Here is an 8,551-nt window from a genome sequence, read left to right as displayed (position 1 = left end):
CCTTTTGTTTGTCTAGAACTGCTTGCCAGCTGCTGTTGTTTGGGTGCAGGACCAGCCATTGTGTGTGTGAAGAGGTACCAGGTTGCTTCCACTGTGGCAGCTCCTTCTGTGATGGAGGACATGGCCAATGACTTTTCTTGTGACAGGATAGGAAAGGGTTCTGTTAGAAATGCACATTTACAAGTAACATGACAGTGAACGTAAGGATATAGCTCACATCAGTCATCAAGTGGGCTGTCTTAAAGAGGAGCGTTGTTACATCTGCTCTGCTTAGAAACCTTGTGGCATAGCAAGGTGACTGTGGATGATTCCCTGAAAATGTTTCTTGGTCCTCATTTCGGAGAAGAAGCAGGTTCTGTATGTCAGGCGAGACTGAGTCCTCCTCCACTCCTCCAAGTCATTCTGCAAATATTTCCTCCTCAAGGTCAGAAGTCAGCCAGTGCCTCAATAATATGTCACAGGACATTTGTTTCTAGGGCTAATGGTAGACAGAATCTTGTTTTATGTCAGCATACACACTGAAATCCCATGCATTTTACACAGAAATGGGGTGGTTCTCTGTCTCCTGGCTCAATTCCATTTCACACAGTTATTTCATGTCATGTAATTTCAATTAATGCTTGCAGGGGTATGGTGACATAAATTGAGGAATTATTGAAAAGACTACAAGCGTTTTATAAAGCAGAGAAATATTCAGGGACATTGGTAGACACCATGTTTGCTAAAGGATATACCTTTGTCCAAATACAGTCAAGAGACTTTGAGCCAAATTGAAGATGACAAATTCAAAAGCCAATGAAGAAAACACTTTTAATACACAGCATATAAATAACTCCTGCTTCTTGGAAGAAGTGCTGAATTAGGTGACATAAGGACTTACTATTACATAAAAGAGGAAGCAAACATATACCTCTGTAAAAGCTCCCTCTTCAATTTGACTCAGAGAAGTAGTAAAGCATGGACTTCTAACTCATGAAAGCCTTGATTTAGTAGGCTGCTTGGGCATGCATCTCTATTTTAGGCCCTAAGTAATTCCATTGACTCCATTAACATTCCATGCTCACTTACAGTAAAGCACATGTGAAGAGGTTTATTAGATGTTAGCCTAAGAAAACTGTTAATTATATGGCATAAGGAAGACTTTTTCTATGAGAGTTCTTTTGGGATTTGTTCTGGTGCATTGCTTTCTCTTGTTGTGTCCATTAGGGATGAAGGGAGACCTGAATGCTATTGTGGAGCTTGTTAGCCTTATTAGACTACATCTAACATAAATGTCAAACAACTGAAAAGTACAGTGGATGCCTTTCACTGGGTTCATGACAGGCTCTGCCTGACAAACAAAGACTTAGTATTCATCATGGTGCAGGTAATGATAGGTCAAGTAAAAACAACTTAAATCAAGTTATTTAGTATTAGGCTAAAAATATTTAGCATCACATCGAGGTTTAGAAGTGAGAATGGGGCTTTAGTAAGTATCTTTGCAGAGAGGATGCACTTTATTTAAAATGCAAACTAAATCAATACCAAAATGCATGTTCATTTGTCTTTAAATCTCTGTATATTGCTGCTAGGCTTGCTTGCTTTGCTGAATTTCAGAAAGAAACCAGTGGTCATCAACATAACTTTGTGCTGAGGGGAGTTCTCTATAGCCCCTTGCCCCTGTTATAGGTCTTCTAAAGCAAACTTCCATTGCAACCCAAGGTGCTGATAGCTCAGTGGGGTGGGTAAATGTAACTTTTTGAGACTGGCTTGTTTTGGACAAAACTGCATAATGACACCACAGGCCTCACAGAAAAGGTCTTGACTGAATATTCTCAGCCAGCACATCCTTTGCACAATGTGGTTTATATTGGTAATTTCTGTGGATGAATTTCTTGATGCTTGTGTAGTCTCCTGTGTGCTTGGGGCCAACTACATCTTCGTTCTACCTACAACATCAGGAAAGTAAGGTACTGATCAGCATCGGTGTAGAAAAATAACTAACCCTTAGCATGTATAGTACACATATTTTTTCACTTTTACGAAGGCGTAAAGTATCATAAATGGCCAGTGTCTACAACACATAAAAAAGATCACTGAGGAGGAATATAGCATCCTATTACCTTTCTCTTATGCCAGTCATTACAAAGTCAGTCACATGTTACAACAGAGGCACTGCACAATTTATCAATTTCATTGTCTATCAGTGATAAATTTAATGTACTCTGTAGAAGAAATCCCATTATCATGATTTTATATGTAATATATAAATATATGGATTCTATTAAAACCAAAAGAAACAGTAACACTGATTGAAGTCTTTTAAAAAGAACTTACCTTAAAAAGTAACATGGTGTGATCCTTAGTAAATTCTTCCAACTTAATTTTCCTTTGCAGTGTTCATTTTTATAATGCGAGCTTTACTCTATTAAGCTGTCAGATAAAAAAGGGAGCTAACGGCCTGGCCACATTTTTGTCTAACAAAGGATACATTTAGCTAGCTCAATTACTAGTGGAAGCTTTAGATAGAAATACAAAAAGAAGGACGACAGAGCAATTTATTTTTACAATAAAACTATTAATTCTTGCACCCTCCCCTCTTTACAATATTCTGATGCTTAACACTACATTAATGAGGCACTTTCAGTATAATTATGGTTGCTTTTGTTCCAGCTCTTCCTGATTTTTAGATGTGGCCTTAAAATTAACTGTCCTTGGCCACAGTTAAATGTTCGCCTTAATTGGGATGAAACTGTCAGCTTTTTACAATTTCCTGCAACATTTTTTGCTATTTTTTACCATTTGGATTTAGGGAGAAGAAAGAGAAAACATCATTTCATGATGCTCCTCTCTTCAGATAATTTAACCAACCCAAAATTTGTGGCATCATTGATGGGATTTGCACAGTCTAAAGCACAACATATGGCCACCTAACTGTTTTTCTTTGCAATCTTTAGATGCAATATAATTTATTTTCTTTTACAGCAGGCTGAAGAATACAGGATCTAACTCCTAAAACATGTAATTCATTAGCAACAGGCTAAGTTGATCCTGGAACCAAATACAGCAATTACCCAAAAGATCTTTAAATGGCCTTTTAATTATTTGAAGGAATGGTTTATTTACACAGCTGGTAACAACCTGTGGAGCATTTAATCTTTTAGTTGCTGGTCCGCTCCTCAGTTAGGGTTGTGCTGACTCTCACTTGTTTGTGTCCTATGACTAAGTGGGTTGGTGCTGCACACAGCCAGCTAGTTTACAGTCTCAGAAGGATGGAGGAATACATGGACCATAGCAACTGAATTCCCTTTTAATTTTTAGCTTGCCGCCTTCCACTCAGTGCAGGGAATACAGTGCTTTGTAATTCAGCTCACCACCTTAGCTGTGGTGTTTTCTTTATCTTTATGCATGTTGCTAGCTGTAACTGGTCTTTGATATTGTTATGAAATGCCAGTATGAATTACATTTCTCTCTGGATGTATGAAATTTATACCATTCTCCCTGTACACATATTTAGAGAAAAGTAGTATTTTGTTTTGAACATAAGGTGATCCTTCAAACGTAAATGAGGAAATTCCTCTCCACGATCCAGTTCATAGGTGAACTTAATGAACTGGGCATCATCACCACACTTACAGCCCAAGCAGTTTCAGCTACTTTGTATAGGTGGTTGATCGTTCACTTAAGCATGCAAGAGCAGTTCTGCTGTTTTTGTTTTCTACTGCAAACACAAACCCAGAAACTAGTGCTGTTCTCCCTGCTTACCTTAATGTATATGTGAAGCAACAATATGAATATGTTGCAGGACAGGACATTCTCCGCTCCCTCCTCCCTAAGAAGCAATTTGGCTCTTACACCCCTGAAGATGGCTTTTCCAGAAGCAGGTGTTAGTTTTTTGTCTTCTGAGGTTTAGCTCGAGAAAGAGAACCGGTTAGAGATACAAGCATCCCACTGGAAATGAGGCCTACTACTCTTTTTCGTAAAGGTGTGAGAACAATTCCTTCAGCACTCCTGGAAAAATTCCAGGTATTTGCTTCCTCAGGAAGAATATTTTGAAGCTTTTTCTGTTCTGGTAAACTTCCATGTGGTGATTGGTAAAACCAAGTTGTGCAGCCCAGGGATAAGCTAGAGGTAATTTGGTAAAACATGGAGCAATGCATGGTGTGAAAGCCCTGATAGGAAGCTAGAGATGGTGACCTGGAAAAGAGAAAAAGGCTAAAATAATAAAAATTAAATATTTTTCTTGTCTTGGTGGAATAAATGGCTTGTCTGGACAATCCATTTGGGATCTGAAGGGATTCCTTTGGTTGAAAAGACGAATAAGTGAGTTATTAGAATTACCTAGGTAGAAATACATGAGATGGATTGAGGCTGTGTGGATGGAAAGATGAAGGCTTGATATGAGCTGCCTATACAGAATGCAAAAGCAAAGATTTAAATTAAACTGAGACAGGAGGAAGCAATTGTTCTTATGGAAATGTGGAGGGTTTCCCTGGGAACTAAGGGTTCATAGGTTTTGCAGTCCAGTGTTGATGTGCTGCACTTGTGCATGGCATCGCTCTTCTGAAAACTCCACAGCTGTGTATTGTGACAAAGACACCGAGGAGGTGATTTTATGTTGGACAAAATGAGGTTTTCATTAGCAAGACTGGCAAAAGAGGATAATAGAGACTTTCCTTATTTTCCTATCAACCCTCGGAGACTGCTCAGGTCTTGAAAAAAATCACAAGGATCACTTCTTTTGCTTCAATGCGTAAGGCCATGTGCTCTAGTTTGTCTGGGGTGGAGATTAACATTTAATGACAAATCACTCTGAAACTGAAGAAAAAAATTAGTGGTCAACTTTGGCCTGCTATGCTCAGGGTTTAGCAGAGTGTAATTCTTTATAAGAAGAAATCTTTGCCAGATATTTAAATCTGCCGTTGTCCAATGAATCATTCAGTGATGAAGTATTCTGGAACCATTACAATTTAAAAAAATTAATCATGCATTAGACTTTTTGCACCACTTAATGTAGCAAAGAAGGGTACTATTTAAATATTACAGGCTTCATTAACTGAAACTAAACTATTGTTCAAAATCAAATGCATCAGTCTCATCCTGAGATGTCTGACCTGTATTTATTTCTGCTACTGGAAAAATTATAAAGGAAATTGTACTGTCATTCTTAATTTTGGTCTTGTTATCAGGAAAACTTGTAATGCTCACTGTTCACTGTCTTGAAGTATAGGAGGGGTTAGGAGCTGTGTTAACACTGAGGGAGAGAACTGCTGAGAATTCCCATTTATGTGTATTTTCTTGGACTGCTTTTATAAATACACAACCCCCAAGAAACTCAGTTGCGCACAGTACCCAAAAGATAGTCTAGATCCAGAAACAGGAGTAAACATCCATAGTCACTCAACTTAATCCTGCAGAGTATTTTTATTGATAAGGTGAGAATCTGGTTGATATAATAGGCCTTTTAAATCCATATACTCTGTGAAAGTAGAGTTTCCAACAAGAATATATTGAGTCTAGTATTCTTTCTTTTTGCTTTTGTAGTTTGTCTGTCTTTATGCCAATTTTCAGTAACTTAACTATAAATTGACAGAATTATACACTGCTGTATATAGTTGAAAATGCTATATACAAAAATGCTAATTTTCTCGTACGGAAAAACAGTGATTAGGTTTTGTTTTAAATGACGTTATATGATGCAGTTGGTGACAGTTACTTTTTCTGATATGTCCATATTTTTATAAGGTCAATAACTCATTGATCGAACTGATGAGAGAACTACTATTAGATTTCATAAAGTCATTAATTAGAAAACTACCAGTAGTACTTACTGAATCACTAGGGTATTATTGCTTAATTATATGCCTAACTAAGCATACCCTTTGCTCTAATTAGTGGAAAATGAGTTAAAAATATACAGGATATGGCCTACTTCTGTACCCAGTCACAGCTTAACTCATTTTCTTTAATTTCCAGATATTATGTCAACATTATAAAATATTCAACACATGTATTTCGTAGATCTGCTACCATTAGTGTTAAATTTATTGATACAGCTTAACTGATCTAGAAGTAAGTTTAGAAATTAATATTAATATATTGTTTACGAAGACTGCCAGTTGAAAAAGCACTTTAACTGTAAATACGGCATATTAATTTCAAGTGTCTGTGCTCAAATGCAATTAAATGGCAATGTGAAACATACTCAACAAGACTAGAGGTACACTGCAGAACCCCGTTTTAGTATGAGTATGATTCTTCAACTCTTCATATAGTAGGCAACATCCATTGAGGATCCAAAAGTATCCCTCTAGCAAGGGTTGAGTTTGGTCTTAGATGAGTTGAAAAACATGTTGAGTAGTTTTGTTTTCATGAACAGGTTTGGTTGTGATTAGCTGGTAACTTTAAGCAGTGTCAAACTCTGTCAGCCTCAGTACATGCTCGGTGTGAAGGAAGCTGAAATCTGAATTCTGCTTACCTTGTTTGTGTTGGTTATGGTTTGTTTTTTGTTGTTGTTTTGTTTTGCATCTATTTGCAAACAGTAGGATTTTCAGGTGATCATAGTTCTGAAATTCAGGTTCTCTTCCTGGTTGTACCTCCATCTACTAACCTGTAAAATAAGAGTATCCATCCCAGAGGATACTTAGGAGGTTCATGCGATATTCTGAGTAACTTTGGCTACTGGCTAGAAGTTATCTAGGAAATGTAAAGTGTAATCAATGAATGAGAAAAAATTATGAAAAAAAGAGTTCAATGGAGGCTGTTAAAACCAAAGATATCACCTCTGACCTCAGAACTGCCTGAGCTGCAGATCAGTGAAGGCTGAGATAAGCATCATGAGGTATGTGCCTTGTTCTCATAGACTTCCTTAGGCATTCGCTGCTGGAGATCAAAATCCTAGGCTAAGTGGGCCTTTGATCTGACCTGGTCCAGGCTTCACAGTGTAATTAATGCTAGTCAGAGCCTGCAGCAATCTGTAATCCACTGCAGTTCTGTTGCTGGATGCGGGCTAACGGGTGATCTCTTGCTCTAGTCTCAAATCCATAAATTAGTCTCTCCACTGAAATCATGCTTTAAGTACTGAAGTTAACGGAGCTTCCTTCACCAACACCAGCTGATAATTTGGCCCAGAAATATGAGAGTGTACCTGAAGGACACTTTTTTCATAAAAGATTTTTGTATGCGTGTATGAAGCTATAAAATTAGAGTGGATCATATAGATATATACCTACTTTGAATAAATTTTCTTTACTGAAATGAACATTTTAAGTATTCCTGTGCTTCAGCTATTTTCATTTTAAATATATTGATTATAATTTTAGAGTTTTGTCTTGTGTGAATATGTACCAACTAATTTTCAGTGTGAAGTCTTCTACCCCTTTGAAAGATACATCCTATAGCAGGTTTGATATAAAGTTTAACTTCTACAGAAACAAAAATCACTTTTAAAATTGCACATCCCAAACTGAAGGGTGCAATGAAGCTATTTACATAGAAATCTCTGGCAATTAAGACAAAACAAACTTGACAGCATGGAATTAAGCATCACAATAAGAAACCAAATAAAACCTTTAAGTATCAGGACAGAGGGAAAGTGAGAGACATGCTAGAAATTTGTTCAGCGGGAATTGATGTAGTCAGCTTGAGTGAGGAATATAAAACCAATGATGTGTGGATACCCCTGCCTGAATAGCGTAAAATTCCTGTAGAAGGGGAAGAGGTTCTACAGAGTCATGGTTATCCCTCTGATGATCAAAGCAATAAAATCAGTTCTTCTAAGGTGATCTCACTGGGCATCTTCTAGTGCATATTGTCAGGAGAGACCACTGAAATGGCTCACTTGTGAATGCTTTATTAGCCCCCTCATTCTCCACCTCCATGTATATTCAGGGCTTTCTTCCCACTTATTCCCTGTAGGTGACTGCAGCAGATGCATAATCTGACGCTGGACCAGCACTGGGAAATTGTGAAGCCGTCTCACCATAAAGACTTCCAGGCAGGGATTCGGTATGGAGAAGCAGAACAATGAGCTAAACCCAAGGTCAAAGAACAAGAGAACCCTGCCAGAGGCTGGACAAAGTCTTGAACAAGGTACTCTGTTCAGCCCTGCTTGGGGCAGGACGTTTGCTGTAGATGATCTCCAGAGGTCCCTTCTGACCTTCACTGTTCTGTGAGTCTGTAAAATGAGGTCTATTAGTGTGTGTGTCAAAGTGAGTTTTCTTGGTATGGCAGAACATCTCCTGACAGGAGTACAGAAAGAATTTAGGCTCCTCTAGAGAAGTCAGTTGCTCATAAGAAACATCTTGATATATATGGCAAATGCCTGTGGGGAGACAGGCATCTCTGTTATTGTCTGCTGGCAATAACACATTTCTGCAAGTAGTTTTATTGCCATCGGTCGTATTTCCCTCAAGTGCGCTCAGGGGGCAAACAAGTCTTGAATATCCAGGAGATGACTAATGTACTGGTGTAGAAACAAACTTCTTCAATAGTGTCAACTTCTGACACTTAGAAGTGATACCATGAACATACATTTGTGCTGCCACCCTCACAAAGAGCATTCCAGGGAAGT

The sequence above is a fragment of the Cariama cristata genome, unplaced genomic scaffold (assembly GCF_000690535.1).
Source record: "Cariama cristata isolate BGI_N322 unplaced genomic scaffold, ASM69053v1 scaffold40694, whole genome shotgun sequence".
NCBI lineage: Eukaryota > Metazoa > Chordata > Aves > Cariamiformes > Cariamidae > Cariama > Cariama cristata.
This window is presented reverse-complemented; position numbering follows the sequence as displayed.